The following is a 22,423-nucleotide window of genomic DNA, read 5'->3' as shown; positions in this document are numbered from 1 at the left end:
CGTACATACATACTATTAAAGACTCGTATTAACGGCGAAGTCAGGATCTAGTTAAAAATAAAAGTAAATAAAACAAAGATAATGAAAAAAATACTCACATGAATGAAATCCGTCGAATTTCCTCACCGGGTGGAAATTACCTGAAATAAAAAACACTATCGGAAAATTTATAATGCAAACAAATAAAACACGAAATAAAAGGCAGAATATACAATATATACTCGTATATGTATATTCATCTATACTAATATTATAAAGAGGTAAAGTTTGTAAGTTTGTAAGTTTGTAACAATTTTTTGAAATTGGGTAATCTTCGGAACTACTGGACCGATTTTAAAAATTCTTTCACCAATAGAATGCTACGTTATCGGGGAGTGCTATAGGCTATATTTTATATTTCTATCATATATAACTACTGAGATATCGCGGGTTTTCTCTTACAGGTCAGACCGAAAAACTTACTTATTCGCATGCGCTGCCTCAACCATTGCGTATAACTGAAATAAATGTATGGAGGCTTTTTGAACCTTTAAAAGTTCTACAAAAAAGTCCGCGACACCATATATCTATCTTTTATATTTTAGCAGATATAGTACCTTTAGTACTTTAATAAATTATTTAAATTTTAAATTAAGGTTTACGTCATTATTTACACAACTAAACTTAAATCCTTATCAAAATAAACTATTTAATAATCACAAGGATATTATAGAGATAAGATTTGCCCTTTACAGTATGTTAATTAGTTATATAGTTTCGGAGATAATACAAAATTTCTGAAAGTCGCAGAAATGCCGCTATATGACGCCCCGCGGTTTCAATTACGTGGTTCCCGTTCCCGTATGAATATGAGGACCAAACATAGCCTATGACACTCGCATATAATGTAGCTTTCTATTGGTAAAAGAATTTTCCAAATCGGTCCAGTAGATTCAGAGATTACCCCCGACAACCACACAAACTGTACCTCTTTATAGTATTAGCATAGAAGTCGCTTGGGAAATTATAGTCTTTTGGTCATTGCACCACGCACAAAAGGCTGGACCAATTTTGCTGAGGGTAGGGATAGGATAGAGGTAGGGAAGGGGTAGGATAGAGGTAGGGTAGGGGTAATTTAGGGAAAGTGTAGGGTAGGGTAGGGTACGGATAAGGTAGGAGTAGTGTAGGGTAGGGGCAAGGTAGAGGTAGGGGAAGGATATGGAACGTATAGGGTAGGGGAGGAGTAGGATAGGGGTAGGGTAGGGTAGGGTACGGGTAGGGTAGGGTTAGGGTAGGGATAAGGTAGGTGTAGGGAAGGGTTAGGGTTAGCGGTAGGGTAGGAGTAAGGTAGGGGTAGGGTAGGGGTAGATTAGGAGTAGGGTAGGATAGGGTATGGATAGGTTACGGGTAGGGTTAGGGTAGGGTAAGGTGGGGGGAGGGAAGGGTTAGCGTTAGCGGTAGGGTAGGAGTAAGGTAGGGGTAGGGTAGGGTAGGGTAGGGTAGGGTTGGTTAGGTTTACGAGCAGGGTAAGGTAGAGGTAGAGAAGTTTACATCAATTTTTACGCGGACGAAGTCGCGGGCGTCCGCTAGTACTCGTATATACGAAAAAAAGTCAATAAATATTTATGAAAATGACGGAACATTCGACAAAATTTAGTACAGTAAATTTGACGGCCTCTGTAGCGCAGTGGTAAGCGCGGTGGATTTACTAGACGGAGGTCCTGGGTTCGATCCCCGGCTGGGCCGATTAAGGTTTTCTTAATTGGTTCAGGTCTGGCTGGTGGGAGGCTTTGGCTGTGGCTAGTTACCACCCCACCGACAAGTACCGCCAAGCGATTTCCGGTACGATGTCGTGTAGAAACCGAAAGGGGTGTGGATTTTCATCCTCCTCTTAACAAGTTAGCCCGCTTCCATCTTAGATTGCATCGTCACTTATCATCAGGTGAGATTGCAGTCAAGGGCGAACTTGTAAAGAATAAAAAAAAAACTTGTACTGTGTACACTTATTGGAATTCGCAATGATATCACGTGCCTCATGTAAAACTTTTCCTTGGTACGTTCCGTAAACTTTTTGTTTCTATCGGTTTTATCCGAGTTCGTATGACTTCGATACCTTGATTGAGCCTTTATCCGTGTCCCTTGAGGGTTTAAAGCTTAGATAACTACTTCGGTAGCAGCCAAATGTTTGCAAGGCTGATAAGATAAAGACCCGACCTTGTATAAACTATAAACTTAAGAAACCTAGTTTTCGGTAATGTAAAAACATGGCAAGGGGTCTACGACACAAAAAAGTTTGGTAAACTCTGGTTTAGAAGTTTCATCATCAAAGATTTTATAATAGAGATATTCACTACTGCGTCAAAAATGAGGCATAATCATTATTTTAACGAGTGGTACAATTAATTGTACACATTCAAATCTATACTAATCTATATTCATATTATAAAGCTGAAGAGTTTGTTTGTTTGATTGAACGCGCTAATCTCAGGAACTACTGGTCCGATTTGAAAAGTTCTTTTAGTGTTAGATAGCCCATTTATCGAGGAAGGCTATAGGCTGTATTTTATCTCCGTATTCCTACGGGAACGGGAACCACACGGTTGAAACCGCGCGGCGTTGGCTAGTACTAGAAAAAATTTAATTTTTTTTTTAATTTTTTCGTGATCAATCACGAATAGCTAGATATCCATCAAAATGTACATACAAGAGAAAGGCGAACATCACAAAATATTGGAAACCGCTTATCTTACAAAGATGAAATTTGGCAGGGAGTTGGTACGTTAATAGTTGAAAGGCGTTCACTAAAAACGGATTTTGCGACATGGTCTGATTAAAGAAGTCTAAGGGCGGACGAAGTCGGCGGCACCCGCTAGTACCAATAACTAGAAATACATGTTACATAATAAATTATGTAATAACTAGTACTTTTTTAACTTACCATTCATATAATTTAAGGAACAAGCCATCGCGCAAAAACGAGCTATTAAAATCACAAAAATAAACTAAAAAGCGAAAAATAACATCATATGTGCTACCTTCTGCTCACTTTGAAAGCGGTACCAAGCCAGTGACGTACTAATTAAAGCCGTTTCTGAAAGAACCACGGTCTTTAAATCCTTAAAGTTTATGATTTAATCGGCTTTAGTTAATGCATTACTGTGTTGGCACCGCCTTCAAAGTGATCAGAAGGTAGCACATATGATGTTATTTTTCGCTTTTTAGTTTATTTTTCTGATTTTAAAGTCGGTTCAACTTTTTTGTTAAAAAGAAAATCGCATCCAAATCAGTTCACCCAACCATATGCTATTGCCACAGACATACACACATAGTGGTCAAATTATAATACCGCATTTTATGTGACGGGGATTAAAACCAGAAGTGTATTTATTTAAAGCTTCAAATATTATTTTTATAGGTTATAAATATATAAAAGTTATAACGGCAATTTTACTGACCTATAAATAAAACGCGTAAGTAGGACACCAAAATTAGAACGTACTGCAAAGTGGAACTTTATAGGTAATTTTTCTCAAATTCTACCGCATCAGGATTTCAGCCAAAATCTAGATGAGAAAGAAACACAACTCGTTGGCAATGCATGAATCGTTTATCATTCAGCCAAAGATAGTTGCCAACATGAATTCGATCTTTATCCCAAGACACTGGTGTAAATAATACTGCATACGTGTAGTACGAGTACTTAATACGTGTGTATTTACGAATGAGACGCGTTCTCTATACTAATACTTTAAATGGATAAGGTCCAAAATTGTATGGAGCCCAGGATCAGTCATTGTACCCTAGCGGAAATAAAAGAAGATTTTTTTTTTAACTATTTTTAATTATACAAATCTACGAATTTACTTTAATTCTTTCGAAATAATATTCATTATCTCCCAAGAAATACAACTTTACTATGGGTAATAATGGCGGGTAGATGACGTTTTCAATGCAGTAATCGATTTGACGTTTGCTGTCAATTGTCATGTCATAGTTGCTATATGGGCGCCATCTTGATATAACTCAAAAACTTGGATTTTTATTTTATTTATTTCTTATTATTTAGTTAGATTTATTCACTTTAATAAAATCCTTGAATTTTTTAAATTTTAATGATACGGGGTACAAGAGTGGACCTGAAATGGACCATCTCCTTTGTGGTATTGTAGGGGGTAATCTCTGGATCTCCTAAACCGATTTCCAAAATTCTTTTACCACAAGAAAGCCACGTTATTTGTGCGTTCATAGGCTATATTTTGTCCCCGTAACCTCGTGGGAACGGGAACTATGCGGATGAAACCGCGGGACGTCGGCTAGTAGGACATACATACTTGTAATGCGACTGCGTAAAATACCTACAACATTTTTCGAAGGCTGAAAAACTTATAAGGCAATTATGGAGTTTGGTGCTGTGTTGACTTTGAAAGATTTCAAGATTTCAAGGGTCTAGACACTCAATCTTCTAAGTCTAAAACTTTTTGTTTAAATAAAATATATTTAAAAAATAATATTGTAAAAAATCATGCCCCCGCTTTAGGGCAATTCTTTGAAAAACACCGTCAAATATCAAACTTTAAGCGTCTCTAGAGAAGGGTTGTCTCCAAGCTAATAGTCTGGCGACTGGGGATATGTTTCTTCATGGTGCCCCGTAAAAAATATTAATAAAATTCGTATTATAACTTTACAGTTGAATATTTTAATGGATCAGATGATGGATTGTAATGATAAGTTCTTTACTTTAGTTTCTTATCAAACTGGGAGGTCCTATTCGTATTTAGAGCAACATTTACCACATATTTATGCAAGACCAAACATTCAAATCAGATGTCAAAGCACAATAATCGCGATGAATGAAACATGAATAGTCATGAAAGCTCTATCACAGAGATAGGCGTGAAACAGAACTTGAATTCGTGACAACTATTGAATTATCCTTATCACAAGTTGGACGGGGATTCAAAGAAGATAATATGTTCAATATCATAAGTAACGTAATGAATAATCATGGAAATCGAGGCTGGGAGATTAACTGATCTGATCTTAAAGTGGTTCACTGAATTCGTGACGATTAATATTAATACTGCTGAATGAATGAATGAATAACCGTGGAAAGTCCGGAAAGTCTAGTGAGTAATAGTTATAATCTAGTGTTTTATCAAACAACTAGCTGACGCCGCGCGGTTTTACTCGCGTGGTTCCCGTTCCGGTAGGAATACGGGGATAATATATAGCCTATAGCCTTCCTTAATAAAGGGGCTATCTAACACAGAAAGAAATCGGACCAGTAGTGAGATTAGCGCGTTCTATCAAACAAACAAACTCTTCAGCTTTATAATATTAGTATAGATTTGAATGTGTACAATTGTACATTGTGCCTCATTTTTGACGCGGTAGTGACATATCTCTATTATAAAATCTTTTATGATGAAGCTTCTACACCAATGAATTTCATGGATAAATTTAAAAAATGTGTCACAAGACCTAGACACTTCATACGCGGCACATGACCCCGTGTCCCCACTTCAAACTGAATCTAATTTATGGATGACCCTTGATACTAACGCTAAAAAATTATGACAAGTTTCCGAGATTTTAATGACCATTCCTGTGATTTATATCTACGGAAATTTATTTCCACCGTTTTTCATAGGTCAGTTAAGTTTTTTTGGTCACCAAAGTTATTGCTGTGATATTTCATGCAGGCTTTGGAATTTAATAAAAGTTGAAATTGTATAAAATATTAAGTCAAAATTAATTAATTTTTAATAGGCTTATTTTACAAGCACTTTTGTACTGTCAGGTAATGTTATTAGATAATGGTGATAATAATTAGTCGAAAAATAAAAATTAAAAGTTCGAGGGTTCCAATTGCGCCTTGGTTCGAGAAGAACCCAACAAACTCAGTATATATTTTTTAACTGCCTCGTTAGTTTAGTGGTTAGCTATATGGCTTCGGATCATAAGGTCTCAGGTTCTTGTGAAATACTTTTAACTTTTCTTTCTTACAAGAAATTTTCAGTAACAATTTGACCCCGTACCTCGTAGAGCACGTTAAACCGTCGGTCCCGTTACCAAAACATCTGATATTGATAAGATCACTCTCGCGGTCGCTAGATCCTAAGCCCACCATCCTGCATCAAAGCAGCGTGGTGGGTCTAAGGTCATTTCTCCATCTCCTCTCTTACAAGGTTACCCTGCTGACCCTGTAGTTTTACAGTTAACATAAGATGATGATACTGACTTTTTAATACATTTCTTTGAATTCTATAACAATAAAAAAAAACAAAACGATTCAACTGGGATAGAGTTACACACTACTTAACAGTCCCATTAAAAACAATAAAACAGTTTACAATTGTTAATAGATCTGTTTGTAATGGTCCATTCACAGTACGCCAGTTATGCGATCATTCATTAAGACTTTTTAGAATTAAGATCATTGGGCTTTTTGTGTCACCAGTGGAATCGCTTTTATTTCCCGGCAATGAGGCAAAAGAGAGCCGTGATAGCCCAGTGAATATGACCTTTGATTTCGGAGGGTGTGGGTTCGAATCCGGTCCAAGGCATGCACCTCCAAGTTTTCAGTTGTGTGCATTTTAAGAAGTTAAATATCACGTGTCTCAAACGGTGAAGGAAAAACATCGTGAGGAAACCTGCATACCAGAGAATTTTCTTAATTCTCTGCGTGTGTGAAGTTTGCCAATCCGCATTGGGCCAGCGTGGTGGACTATTGGCCTAACCCCTCTCATTCTGAGAGGAGACTCGAGCTCAGCAATGAGCCGAATATGGGTTGATAATGACTCAGAACGCGTTGAAAAAAAAATTGTAGATTTTTGCTATTTTTGTGTTGAAAGGAACAGCAACAAAACAGAAATGGCTTGTGTCTAGAGGAGATACAAAAGGAGGCGTGTGACATCGGAACCCTTTTACCACAAACCAATACTAAGATGATCTATAAAAATATTATAAATGCAAAGGTACCTAAGTCTATCTGTCTATCACAGCCAAACAGCTAATGCGTGTTGGATGAAATTTGGAAGTTTTGGCTGGTGGGAGGCTACGGCCGTGGCTAGTTATCACTCTACCCGCAAAGACGTACCGCCAAGCGATTGGGCGTTCCGGACAATGTCGTGTAGAAACCGCAAGGGGTGTGGATTTTCATCCTATTCCTAACAAGTTAGCCCGCTTCCATCTTAGATAGCATCATCACTATATTGTATATAGTGTAGAGATTGTAGTCAAGGTCTAACTTGTAGAGAATAAAAAATATACATAAAATTGGACGTTTTAAAATCTCCTCCTCGACCTCGGATCTCGGAAAATTATAAATCTTCGATGGTTGAAGCGTTATGATCAACTTCTAACAACTCCTTTACCTCGGGCAATAAAAAACCCCGTGATAATTAGAAGCCTTTACCATCGTTAGATTTATAATTAAAGTCTCGGCTTTATTTTCTAACGTCAAACTTGACGGGAATTTAATATTGGCTAATTATATAAATTTTCAGCACCAACGACAACAAATAGTCTAAGAGCTGGTGGATATATAAAACATGTTTTTTTTTATTAAAGAATATATTTTTATCAAGATTGGAGACAAAACTAGCACATTATATAGGTATCACAAATACATTACAAAGTACCTACTTAGTTACGGTGGATACAGTGTAGTCAAAATATAACCAAAATTAATGCAGAGGTAATTTTCAGATGAAACTCAATAAGTATCGTCACTCGATCGATAAGCTGATTAAAGTAACGGTAACGTATTTAGAAGCAAATGTGCGGCATAAGTTTTAACATCAACCATACATCCTATCACTAAAAGTAACTGGTTAACTCGGTATACGTTTTTGTTTGTAATTGTAATTGTATTCTTTCGTAAAAAATACAAAAATCGCAAATAAAAATGACACGATCGGGTAGTAGGGTGAAGAATCAATTTATGACCTGTTTTCATATCTACCAGAAATGCCAAAAAATCATCGAAATCGGTCGAGCCGTTTTGGAGGAGAATAACCACAGACACCCTGGCATCACATTTTAACTTACGAGTTTTTAGGAGTATTAGAATAGCGGACGTCCTACCGTTTCATCCGCGTAGTTCCCGTTCCCATTGAATTATCAGTAAATATAGCCGATATTACTCTTTGATAATGCAGCTTACCATTGGCAAAAGTTTGGTTAAAATTGGTCCAGTAGTTTGAACCCTTTTTGCTACAAACAAACAATTAATAATAAAATGTTTTTATAATATTAGCAAACATTTAATTTAAAATTTCAGCTAAACTCAAAATTGCATTTGGTATGAATATGTGTGGTGTGTGGCAGTTTTAATTATTTCATAAGAATATTATCTCTTGCTCTTAGCCTAGAATTGATTTAATAAGGGACGAAATAAATAACGTCTGTCAAGGGATCTCAGTTTACAAGGCTGTAGAACTTTCAGTTGGAAACAATATCCTTTGAACAAATTATTGTAATTTGTTCCAACACTGGCCGCTTACGCCTTAGTTAGTGCTTTGAATAATAAATCTTCATTTTTGTTAATTTACATAAACCAAAATTTTATGATATTATGATATCTAAAGCTGAAGTGGCAATGGGCGGGGCACATAGTGCGAAGAGCCGATGGACGTTGGGGTCCCAAAGTGCTGGAATGGCGACCCCGCACTAGTAAGCGCAGTGTTGGCCGACCCCCCACCAGGTGGACTGACGACATCAAGCGAGTCGCAGGGATTCGCTGGATGCAGGCGGCTCAGTATCGTGATGTTTGGAAGTCCCTACAAAAGGCCTATGTCCTGCAGTGGACGTCCATCGGCTGATATGATGATGATGATGATGATGATGATATCTAAAGTGTTATTCTGTGACGACGTTGTTATACTTCGACATAGTGAAGTTGGAATTTGTCTCTATCTACAGTACAGTCTACCAGTCCCTGCCATCTACAAATAGTACGAAATCCGGTATAAGAAATATATACCCTCATTTGTTATTTACCGACTGGAAGAAGGGTTATTGTTTTTCGCGCGTATGTATGTATGTATGTAATATTCTTTATTACCTCGAATCTTCCAAACCGCTGAACGGATTTACGTAATTAAGATATCGTTAGATTTGTCTTAATAAAACGTTGCCTTTCTAATAAATAAATTAAAAAAAAATTAAAAAAAAATATTTTTATATCATTTGGAACTCTGTTTTATTTAGATGTAGTGGTAAGCGTTTGACAATCGACATACGGCGTGTTGGTGTGTAAAAAGAGAGAGAATGTTTTATTTTCGATTTCAACATAATAACGGAAAATTTGCTCGATAATGTATCACAAATTCCTGACGTTTTACCCCATATGGCGCGCAAACTGTTAGCAGCAAATTACCGACATCGGAACAGTACTGTACCTACTCTAACACATAATTTGTAGAACGGAGCAATGGGGATGATGACTAGATTTGAATATATTGATTTTTATAATACTTTCGGGTAAATAATATCAATGTTAACTAATTTATACATAAAAAGCAAAGATTGTCTGGATATTTGCAAAATAAATAACATTATAAAAATCCAAAATCTATTATTTTTTTTTTATCGCAATTAGATGAAAATTCATAGTTTTAGCTTCCTTCCATTAATGTGACATATTTCAATAAATGAACTATAAGCATAAACCACAAATAACAAAGATATTAGTAATTTTGTTTGAACGCACATACAAATCTAACGATCAGCGAGCCAACGACGGCACTAATTCGTGCCATTTTGTATGGAGCGTTTTTCAGGGATCCGCGGCAGCGCCGCAAATCTGACCCTTTGAATCCCTGTAGCTCCGAAAGTAATGAACGCAGATACCCTGTTACTTTTACAAAATTGCTTTTACAATTAGGTCGTGGCTAGTTACCACCCTACCGGCAAAGGCGTACCGCCAAACGATTTAGCGTTCCGGTACGATGTCGTGTAGAAACCAAAAGGGGTGTGGATTTTCATCCTCTTCCTAACTAGGTAGCTCGCTTCCATCTAAGATTGCATCATCACTTACCATCAGGAGAGATTGTAGCCAAAGGCTAACTAGTAAAGAATAAATAAAAAGAAAATCAAAATTAAAAAGATAATTGACTGATCAAAATATTAACGCATAGCCCGAACAATTATCATCACAATAATCAGCTTCTTTTTAACTAACCAGCCTCCCGCGGTTTGACCCTCGTAGTTCACGTTCCCGTGAAAATACGGGGATAAACAATAGCCAATGACACTCACAAATAACGTAACTTTCTAGCGATAAAAAAAATTTCAAAATCGGTTTAGTAGATCCAGAGATACCACAAATACTTACCTCTTTATAATAGTTCCCGTACGAATACTAACAATAATATATAGCCTATAATACTAGGAATAATATATAGCCTATAGCCTTCCTCGATAAATGGGCTGTCTAACACTGAAAGAATTTTTCAAAGCGGACTTCAGCTTTATAATATTAGTACTTACCCATAGGTAGATTTCTTAGGGATTATTTGGAAAATAGATCCAAGGCAGTATTCAGTAAAACATAAATCAAGAACTTCTATGTAATTACTGTTTATTCATAAACATTTGTACGTCGACTGATTAAACAGCCAAACTAGATTCGCATATGCTAATATGCTGCATAACCTATGCGCAAATTATGCGGTGCGGCTTACTACGTACTATCTGTTTCTCGCAAATTACCAACAACTGCGACGCCGCATAATCCACAATTTGGGCAGATAGCGCAAAGACATTCAACAAAACGATTACGTCACAAGCTGTGAGAACAATTACTTTTTGCGAAGCTTTTTGCGGAATCGAGATACGCGATAGCGTGTTAGACAAATTCAATAGACCGAAAACCAGAAAACTGTAAACACGAAACATTTAGAGCATCTCCTTAATTTATAGTTCTATACTAATATTATAAAGCTGAAGAGTTTGTTTGTTTGCTTGAACGCGCTAATCTCAGGAACTACTGGTCCGATTTGAAAAATTCTTTCAGTGTTAGATAGCCCATTTATCGAGGAATGCTATAGGCTATACATATGTATTATCCCCGTATTCCTACGTGAACCGGCACCACGCGGATGAAACCGCGCGACGTTAGCTAGTCTTAACATATAAATGCGAGAGTTCACTCATCACGATATCTCGAAATCCACTGGTAGTACAAAGATGAATTTGACAGGGAGGTAGTTTAAAGTTGACGTCCGCTAAGATACACCAAGTGGTTTTTGATAGAAAATTCGTAGTAGGTAATTTTGTATTTGATGCGCCACTTCGATAGATGGTACAAAGTCCATCGGATGAACTAGTTACATAGTATACATATACAGAGAACTCGAAAATAGCACATGGCTATATTGGAGCAGCAAGTGAATCGGAAACTTTGGTCAAAACAAACCAAAACTAGATTCGGTCAATATGCGTTTATATTTTGATAGGCGCTGCCGTGACTACGTCAATTCACTCTCAGTTGAGTTCACTATGAAAACCACAATATTTAACCATTTATATGTACTAGGTACTAGAGAAGACACCGCTCTCACTACCGCATTCGTACAACTGCGGCTATAACGCCGCACTTCATTGTTGCTAGCTTCCTAAGTTGAACGAAAAGCATAAACGTATTTTATAGAGCTTACGATTTATTGGTCACAAGAAAACAATATTCTATAAGCAATCTTGAGTTATTTTAGTTAAAATGTTGAAAGTATGTGTGTAATTGAAATTTTGAAATTGAAAAGAAGTACCGCCAAGAGATTTAGCTTTCCGGTACACGTAGAAACCGTCAGAGATAAGGGTAAAATAAAAGTAACTTGCCTCTTCCAAGTAAACCCGCTTCCATCATAGACTATATCGTCATTTAGCATTAGGTGTGATCTCAGTCAAGGACATACTTGTCAAGGAATAAAAAAAATTGTACACTTTACTAAAGTTTTAGCGTTGCAGCAAATACTTTCCCCACCGTTGTTTGTATGATGCGACACGATTTTTTTGGGTCAGCTTCTCTATTCTTTATCATTATCAGCCGATAGACGTCCACAGCTGGACATAGGCCTCTTGTAGGAACATTCAAACACCACGGGCCTCCAGCATTAAGCGGCATCTCTAGCACATGTATAACTCAATGTATTTAACAGAAAGTATGGAACGGGGGGAAATTGGCTTAACCTTGAATCGCAGCCGTAGTAAAGGAATGCTTATTCCTAAATTACCAACATTTGTGTTCAGACAGGCGTTCACATTACCGCAACACCAATACGTGAGTCGTTCTCACGTTTGCAGATTTGAATATCACGTTATTGCAAATAGTTGAATATTTTCTTGGAGATATTTTATTTGTTATATCAAAGTAGAATATTTCGACAATCACGCCATTTTCGTGTTTCATCGAATACTATTAGAAATGAAAGAAAAATCAAATCTTTCCATCTTCTTAAATTGCTAAGATCATTCACACCACATCTAAATTGTCGCATTTTTCCGAACACTCCTAGAATATGGATATGATTAGCCTTTCTATCTTTTCAAAGTAATATTATTTTGACAAGTTGAAATACATAGACAATAGCTTGGTGCTGCTATATACTGCAGTTAATACATTACGTTAGAATTTAGATTTAGCAATAACTACTGCTTTTTACTATCTAACGTAGCGCTATTTCTGTATCGATGTTTCACGAGTTTCGACTTTGACTCCATCTCTATCTATAGGAGTATGTCAGACAGAAAGAGATATGGACGAATTACAAACTGACACTGTCAAGTTTTAAAATTCATCATGCAGAGCGCAGATCCCTCTTCTCTTGGAGGAAAACAAAAGATTAAGAGCTAATACTTATTACGGTGCTCCAATGCAGGCTAGATTATCATTTATAAACCGAATTTCTAACGTATCGTCGACAATTTTCTACAACGAAAAGCTAAACTACTGTAACAAATATTCCTATTTACATATTTCTATAAATATTTTATGGAATATTTCTAGAAATCTTGAATAAATTACACGTGATTCTTCAATCTTATAATATTAGATAGTGAAATGTCACACCACTCTCACAACCTGTCGTTTGTCGGATTTGAATTGCATCTGCTGAAACTTATTTTCAGACACATCGGCATATTCCATATTGAGCTCTACTTCTTCGACAATAAGAATTATTTTGGTGTGAATGCACCATTTGCAAGTTGTTCAAACCCGAGCCGGATGTAAAATTTTCCACGGTTGCTTCAGGATCGTTCGGAATAGAGGATTTTCGTTCATTCACGAATGTATTTTTGGAGCGCTCAGTGCGATTCATAACAGGCATATGGAATTGGGTGACCGACCTCTGGCATAACACAAACAAACAAGTGATCGATACCGATCCTGACAGCCTTTCAATAGCTTTTTCCCGTGATTTATGACTCATCTACCTTCTAGTTCTAACATTCAATAAAGTGTGTTTTTCTTTACATTTTACAGAGTTTTAATGTAGCGCTTTTACTAATTCGGTAACATAATTTTTGTATTATGAGTTTTTAATGATTTTACCATCGATCTCCTATTAAAAAGTGGATGCACAATCAGTGATCAAAAATCGTCCCCACTCAATGAGTTCCAAACACAACTTCTTGGCAATCAATTCAAGTAGTCGCATTTGCAAATTCAACCTTAAATTCGATTCTTAAGGTTGAGTTTGCTCTGAATTTGGGATTTTATTGAATATTGGACTATATTTAAAGGTCTTTAGATATAATTTTCTTTACAAATAATTCTAAAACTGTCAAAGCAAAATTGGCCAGTTTTTTTGTGAAATTGTCTACATGATTGTGCGTTCTTTTATTATAAGAGGTCAATGGATTTTACTCGTATTTATACAAATTCACGATAAATTACTACTTGCACGTGTTATCTTACTAGAACTGCACCGTGGAAAATACATAGACCTAAAAACAACAATTAAAAATAAATTAATTTTAGGTATGACCTAACAAATAAAATAACTAAAAATATTTATATATTAAGTTTGCATTTAAAAAAATCTCCTCATGATTAAGACTAGGCTTACTATGCATATAATAATGACCTGAACTGCAGTCAGTTCCACTACAAAGGGTACCCAAAAATGCCTGTTTAATTGTAAGATTAGCTTCGAGAACTGTGAAGGTTAGTGTCAATGCGCGTTGATAAGGGTTCACTTTATCACAACCACAAGTCCCAGGATCTGCTTGGAGTTTTATTTGCTACAAGATAGATAGAATGCTAGAATGCTAAGATATTCGTGGATGGATTCCACGAATATCTTAGCATTGTAGCATTCCAAAAATCTATGGAATGCTAAGATATTCGTCTTAACTAATTTGAGATGAGCTGTAATATGACCTCTGCCTCCGATCCCGGAGGGTGTGGGTTCGAATCCGGTCAGGGGCATGCACCTCCAACTTTTTCAGTTGTGTGCATTATAAGATATTTATTTATCACTTGTCTCGTCTGTCCTGTGAGAGGAGACTCGAGCTCAGCAGTGAGCCGAATATGGGTTAATAATGATGATGATGAATTTGAGATGTAGAACTTTATTACGGATTCCAATGCTAGTATTAAACTTTGTAGTATTCATTGATCTCTCGTAATCGTTATCCGTAAATCGTAAAACGATTGACTCAGCGTACTCGGAAGCTGTAATGCTGACTTTGTAATGTTTATGACTCAATTTTTCCACATGATACCTACTTTTCTCGGGAAATGGAAATGGTTTTCTTATTATTCATTAATTCTATCCAGTTTGTTTGTTATAAATAGTTGCATTGTGTTTAAATGGATCCAATGTTTTATATTTTTAAACCACGAGCCAACAACTTCAACTAACTTAATTAGAAATTGAGAAACTGAGAGTATTCTTAGATCAAACAACTATTTTTACAAAAATATAGTTTCTACGATAATTACCTGAAATAAAATACCATGATCTGTTATTTAATTGTGATTAGTAATAAATTATAGATAATATTCACCTTGACACATTGCACAGGTTGCCTAGTTATAAATATAAGCTGGAACAGTATGTGCTTGATTGCATGCATAGATTTCCTCTAACATGGAAATAAATATACAAACCATTATTTTGAGAAACGTCATGAACCCAACATTATAGTCCAATGCGGGTTGGCGACAGTTGGGTAATTATTGTGAATATATTGAAAAAGTTCCACGAATTGATATACATTTATGGTAGGTATATTGGCAAACTGGAACCAATAACTTAACAATCATGTATCTCCGAGGCACGTGGAAACAATTTCATCAAGTCTTATATTTCTAGGTTAAATCTATGTGTTTATAGCAAAATGTAAGTCATTCATCATCGTCATCAGCCGATGGACGTCCACTGCTGGAAATAGGCCTCTTGCATGGACTTCCAAACAAAATGGTCTCGAGCCGCCAGCAGCAGCTCCCTGCAACCCGCTTGATGTCTTCGGTCCACCTAGTGGGGGGTCGACCAACACTGCGCTTTCCGCTGCGGGGTCGCCATTCCAGCACCTTGGGACCCCAACGTCCATCGGCTCGTCGAAATGTGGCCTGCCCATTGGCACTTCAGCTTTGCGACTCGCTGAGCTATATCAGTGACTTTAGTTAGTTTGCGGATCTCCTCATTTCTGATTCGATCACGCAGAGAAACCCCAAGCATAGCTCGCTCCATCGCCCGCTGAGTGACTTAGAGCCTTCTAATAAGGCCCATAGTTAGCGACCAAATCTCGGATCCGTAGGTCATTACTGGCAACACGCACTGTTCGAAAAATGTAAGTAAACTAAATCAATAAGTTTATTATTAGGAAGGTAGGATTGGCAGGTAACACACTACTAGGTAGAAAATTAAGAATTCTCAGGTAAGTATGCAGGTTTCCTCACGATGTTTTTTACTTCACCTTTTGAGATACGTGATATTTAATTTCTTGTGTGTGTTTTTGCAGATAACTGAAAAGTGGGAGGTGCATGCCCTGGACCGAATTCGAACCTATGCTGTCCGAATCGAAGGTAGAGGTCATATCCACTGGGCTATCACGTCACTTATGATAAGGGTAATCCTACTAATATTATAAACGCGAAAGTTTCTATGAATGTTTGGATGTTTGTTACTCTTTAACGCCGCTACTACTGAAGCGATTTGGCTGAAATTTTGAATGGAAATAGATTTTACTCTGGATTAACACAGACTACCCGAAATTTATCCCTAAAAAATCCATGGTTTCCCAAAATTTGCGAAAACTGATGATTTTGATGATATGTCTGAATGATTGTTACTCTTTCACGTCTCGACTACTGAACCGAATTAGCTGAAATTTGGTATTGAGATATATTGTAGCCTGGATTAACGCATAGGTTACTTTTTATCCCGGAAAAATCCATGGTTCCCGAGGGATTTGAGAAAAACTAAATTCCACGCGGACGAAGTAGCGGGCGTGCGCTAGTAAATTATATTCGGAACTTGTGGTAGGTTCGAGCATAGTCTAATAATAAAATAAACTTTCGCTCGTGCGCTTACGTGTATTCGTGTATACACTTCTAGTGAATCATTTCTGGAGTTCTCCTAAAATATTTCATACGGACAATTTTAGGTAGCACAGCGGAATAAAATGTTTTTTTTGTTTGATTTACATTATAAACTAGCGGACCCGGTCAAGCTTCGTTTTGACATAAGTGCACTTATTCTCTATCCCTACTCTACCCTTCTATACCTCTGCCCCTACCCTAACCCTACCCTACCCTACCCCTACCCTACCCCTACCGCTTGACTCTTAAACGTTTGTATGAGAAATAGAAAAGGGCAGTTTTTAGGGTTTTCCCGGAAATTATTTGATTTTTTCTCACCTTTTAAACCTTCCCTATAATACCTCCACGAACATTTCAAGACCAAGATAAGATAAATCCGTTAAGCCGTTCTCGAGTTTTAGCGAGACTAACGAACAGCAATTCATTTTTATATATATATAGATTTCGCCAAATCAGTAGATACAAACACAAGTATGTAAATATGTGTTTTAACCCCCAAGTAATGTTATAAGTTTGACTGGACTATCTGTGTGATTTTAACCCCCTAGGTACCAGGTGGACTGACGACATCAAGCGAGTCGCAGGGATTCGCTGGATGCAGGCGGCTCAGTATCTTGATGTTTGGAAGTCCCTACAAAAGGCCTATGTCCTGCAGTGGACGTCCATGGGCTGATATGATGAAGAAGATCTGTGTGATGTTTAAAAAGACGAAGACTTTCGTCTTCAAGCACTGAGGAATTTCGGACGAAAAGATGAAGTTTCCCGAACGCTGCCCAGCAGAGCTGGATTCGGCGATTCACCTCTTTCTCGAAATTGTGTGCTACCTAACTGGATTGTGTGTCCTAGGTAAATATATTTTGTCTACGGATTTACACGATATTTTTTTTTATGCAATATAGGCTAGCGCTTGACTACAATTAAGCCTGATGCAATGCATGGTAAGTATTAATGCGGTCTAAGTTGGAGCGCGCTTACCTAGAAGATGCCTATTCACTCTTGCTTTGAAGGTGTTCAAATTATAAGTTCATTCCAAAATGTTGATGTACGAATTAAAAACGTGGATGCAAATCGTTTCGTACCAGTTGCCTGGACATCCACAATATATACACAGACAAGCTACATTGCGACGATGTTGCAAAGTCTGCAATTTCACCTGTGTCATAAAACTAAATAATAATCAAAGTTTTATAACATTTTGTCAGATATTCTGTCTTTCTGTTCGTCTAATAACACTGGTACTCAGGTACGGTTGATTATAATGGAAATGGGATCCCGCAGGATTTGTGAAAAACAGCTTTTCACGCGCCCGAAGCCGCGAGCGTCCGGTAGTCTTTATTCTAAAACCGGATGCATTTTATTGGCATGTACAGAGTGCTGACTGAGAGACGAGTGTTTGGTTTGGTCGGCCGGTGGAAGACGTCACGTGGAATTATACCGTAGCGAAATAATACTGACACGTTCCCACGGGCTGATTGAGGTGGCTAAGCACTTATTAATAACTAGCAGGTGCCACGCGGTTTTACCCGCGTAGTTCCCGTGTGGGTATACAGGGATAAAATATAGCCTATAATAGTACATTACGATATAAGTGCGGTAAGTTGAAAATTACAGGCGATATTGCAGCTCGAGCCAAAGGAGAGCTATAGTAAGAGAGCTATAGTAAGGAAGCAGAGGCTGTTAACAAAGCGCACGTATGTCATACGACGTTCTTTTTTTTTATTCTTTACAAGTTAGCCCTTGACTACAATCTCACCTGATGGTAAGTGATGATGCAGTCTAAGATGGAAGCGGGCTAACTTGTTAGGAGGAGGATGAAAATCCACACCCCTTTCGGATTCTACACGGCATCGTACCGGAACGCTAAATCGCTTGGCGATACGTCTTTGCCGGTAGGGTGGTAACTAGCCACTCCCACCAGCCAGACCTGAACCAATTAAGAAAATCTAAATCTGCCCAGCCGGGGATCGAACCCGGGACCTCCGTTTTGTAAATCTACCGCGCATACCACTGCGTCACGGAGGCCGTCAAATCACATTTGCGAGGAAACACACTTTGAACACACTTTCTGAAAATGAATTTGCATCTATGCCTTTTTCCATTTGATGACATTTTGACATGCTTGTCATTTTTACACAGATAGCGAAGTGTTTTTTTTTGACGCAAATTAGTTCAGTAGATCCAGAGATTACCCCCTGCAATACCACAAACTTTGCATCTTTATAAAATTAGTATAGACTAGCCCGCGACTTTGCACCCGTGGAAGCCATTAATTACCAAGGTTATAATAAGTTAACTATAACAAATAAATATGTAGGGGAGACCGGGGCTGGTTGTGACATTTTTTTTACAAACTGACATATTTTTTAATTGGTTTGATTGTTTTACCCGAGTATAGGCTTGTTTGATAAAATAACTATCCAGGATCATTATTTACAATAAAATTTATATTGTAGACTAATAGTAATGATATAAATGTGTGATTTGTGGAAAAAAAACCGTGTAACATTCAACCCCGTCCTTGGGGCTGGTTGTTACACTACATGGGGCAAGTTGTTACAATAAAAAACAAACGTATTATATGAGTTTGTATTAGGAACAATCATCATAGTTAGTTACTTTTCTTAATTGAAATAACATAACATACATCTAGAAAGCAGTCTATCAAAGAAAACATAACAATCTAAAATGAAACGATGATTTTCCTGTCCCATCTTCTTTCCTGTAGATTTTCTCCCTTGACTGACTTTCCTTTCTTGGATTTTTTTTCCTTTTTATACTCTATTCCAGTGCCAAAGCATTTTTCTCTGGCGTATCTGTTAAAACTGCTGATTTGCGAGTTTTTAATTCATATGCAAACCTTACAAATCAGCAGTTTTAACAGATACGAATAATAATAATCCAAAGCTGCCGCTTGTTCGGAAATGTCTGTAGATATTTTTCCCTGCTCAGTATTTCGTACATACGTCCTCATCCTATAAAAAAAGCATAACACAACTTATGTTAGTTGGCAACAAGAACTACGGGGCATGTCACAACCTGCCCCGAGCAAATGTAACTTTTAGCCCCAACGCCAAAACTGACCATTTAAGGTTACGCAGTGAAAACATCAATAAATATAGCTGTAAAAACGCAGGTTCATTGCAAAACGTAAGTATTCGGGAGTAAAATTCACAACAAGGGTATCTCTGACACTATCGAACATAGCTTGTAAACCGATATTACTAAAAGTGTAAGATTTTACTAACCTGCAATTTTAATAGAGGCATACGCGTGCTCTTCTAACAAAAATGCTGGCGTTCCTGGCTCTCGCGGCACGCTAGCCGACGGCGGCGAGAGTATTTGTCTCTTTCTAACGTCACTATTGCGATCCCTGTTTTGCGGCAATTGCCACTGTAACAACCTACCCCTGTAACATCCAGCCCCGGTCTCCCCTACTGTAAATTATCATATTTTTTTGAGACGATTGATACATAATTTTATAAATTAGGTAAATCTAATAAGAAACCCTTAGCTTTTATTCGGACCCTTATTCCATGTACCTACTACACGAAATTAAAATTGTTTATATTAAATTTTATATGAGTCAACTACCCTATGTTTAGTTAAATAACATCCTGTCTGGTATCCAAAAGAAAATGTCTATCTTTATTTACGAGCGGAGTATAAAATTAGAAGTGATATCTAGATAAAACCATCGATGCGAGGTAAGTCCATTATGGGGAATCTATACGGCACCGCCATCGACTGTGGATGACGCGCGCGCCGCTAATTTTATTACAAGTACCTACGTTAAGATTAAGGAAATACGGATTGCGCACGATATGGGATTTTATTACAAACATACCATGACTCAGGTTCTAACAATAGGGATGACGACAGTTTTTTTTAATTATATATAAATTAGGAGTATGCTAATAGTAAAGCAATTTTGTAAAAGGAACAGGGTATCTGCGTTCATTACTTTCGGAGCTACAGGGATTTAAAGGGTCAGATTTGCGGCGCTGCCGCGGATCCCTGAAAAACTCTCCATACAAAATGGCACGAGTTAGTGACGTCGTTGGCTCGCTGATCGTTAGATTTGTATGGACGTTCAAACAAAATTACTAATATGTTTGTTATTTGTGCGTTTATGTTAATAGTTCATTTATTGAAAAATGTCACATTTAATGTAAGGAAGCTAAAACTGTATGAATTTTTATCTAATTACGATAAAAGATTTTTATTAGATTTTGATATTTTATAATCTTATTTTTTTTGCAAATATCCAGTCAATCTTTGCTTTTTATGTATAAATTAGAGAGACGAATATCTTAGCATTCCATGGATTCACCGTGCGGGTGCCGGGTCCATCGCGCGGTAGAAAGAAAAACACCAAGCAAAGTCCAGGACTTATGACAACTGGATGTAGGGTTAAGGAATTCCTTGACGATCGATCAACACTCCCCTTCTCTGCTCGTGTTGTTCTCCCTACCTATCCAAATTTGTTAAGATCCTATTAGAGCAGCTTTGGATAACATTGACCTTATTGACTTCTCAGCAGATCCTGTGTTCCGAATCGGTGGTAGTCTTTACAAATAGTCAAACTTGACGTTTCAAAAGTGTATGTAAACTAAGTCTAGTTGAAATAAATGAATTTTGAAGTTTAGGTAGTACTGTCTGTACACGATGAAGGAGCATTTCCTAAGAAATTTTCAGAAAAACTTCTCAGCAAGGAATGGAAAATTGGTTATGTTACACACCCATGCCTCGGAGATCACGTTAAGCATTCGGTCCCGATCATTATCATTAATATCAGACAGTGATCGTAAAAGCGTATAGCTTGACAAGTTGATTCGTAACACTTCCGATGGTCCACGTAGACCGGGGGGCGTGTAACGATGATCCACCTAACTTCCCCACACGCACGATTTCACACCCGCCCAATCGTTCCCCCCGTCGCCCGCATATCATGGGGGTGTCATCAACGAACTTGCCAAGCTATAGCATCATTATCCTAAGCCCACCAACCCGCATTGGAGCTGCGTGGTGGGTCTAAGCTCCATATCCCCTTTGCTATGTGAAGAGGGGCCTGGCGATGTAATAGACCATAGAAATAGGCTGATAATTATGACTCGCATAAATGGATAGCCTGTTGGATATACTAGAGTGTTAGTTGTTATCCATCGTTAATTATATTAAAGTGACAACGCAATCTATTGATATAATACGATGTCATAACATTCTCATTACGCTTATGCAAAGGTATAATTCCTATAAGGCTGCAGTATTTATGGACCACGTCATCTAGTAGGTATAAAGTCACAGAATAATGAAAAGTATAGAACGAATAAAATAAGACAGAAAACGGTCTTTACCTTAGTTAACGGTCATAACTAAGGTAAGTTCTCAGGTTACCTACAACATAATTTATTATCCTACCAATAACTAGCCAACATCCCATAGTTACAACCGCATAGATCCCGTTCCCGTGAAAATACGGGAATAAAATATCGCCTATGACACTCACAACAAAGAATTTTCGAAATTTCATTTCAATTCAGTAGATAGATAGAGGTAGAGGTAGGAAGTAGAGATAGATTGAGATTATTTCCTACAGCCTTACAAACCATCTTTATAATATTAGTATAGAAAACACTTCTGTTTAATTAAGTTTGAATAACAGAAGTGGGCTTGCACAATTTTGCATTAGGCTATAAATCGTTATGAACGTAAAAATAGAAAAACTTCTATTAAACTTACGAGTATTAATGCAATAAAAAATGTTCAATTAAGTATGGGTGTTATATAAAAAATAATTTCATATGTAAAACTAGGACCAATAGTGAAGGACATGTTTAAGGTGATTTCACTTTTATAAACACGAGAGCTCCGTCTATTTTTCCACGTAATCTT

General features: G+C 37.3%; 1 protein-coding gene across 4 annotated transcripts in view; it reads right to left on the bottom strand.

The window, feature by feature from the left end:
* The window catches only part of LOC112046526 (dual 3',5'-cyclic-AMP and -GMP phosphodiesterase 11), a 317,311-nt gene that overhangs the window by 207,050 nt on the left and 87,838 nt on the right, over positions 1-22,423 (bottom strand). For 2 of the 4 annotated variants that reach the window (XM_052887477.1, XM_052887479.1), the window contains exon 3: positions 99-155. The gene's annotated coding sequence lies outside the window, so the exon portion shown is untranslated. The remainder of the gene's footprint in view (positions 1-98; positions 156-22,423) is intronic. The other 2 variants (XM_052887478.1, XM_052887480.1) reach the window with 1 other exon arrangement.

The sequence above is a fragment of the Bicyclus anynana genome, chromosome 19 (assembly GCF_947172395.1).
Source record: "Bicyclus anynana chromosome 19, ilBicAnyn1.1, whole genome shotgun sequence".
Classification (NCBI taxonomy): domain Eukaryota; kingdom Metazoa; phylum Arthropoda; class Insecta; order Lepidoptera; family Nymphalidae; genus Bicyclus; species Bicyclus anynana.
The sequence above is the reverse complement of the archived record's forward strand: the minus strand, read 5'-3'. Positions and strand labels throughout refer to the sequence as shown.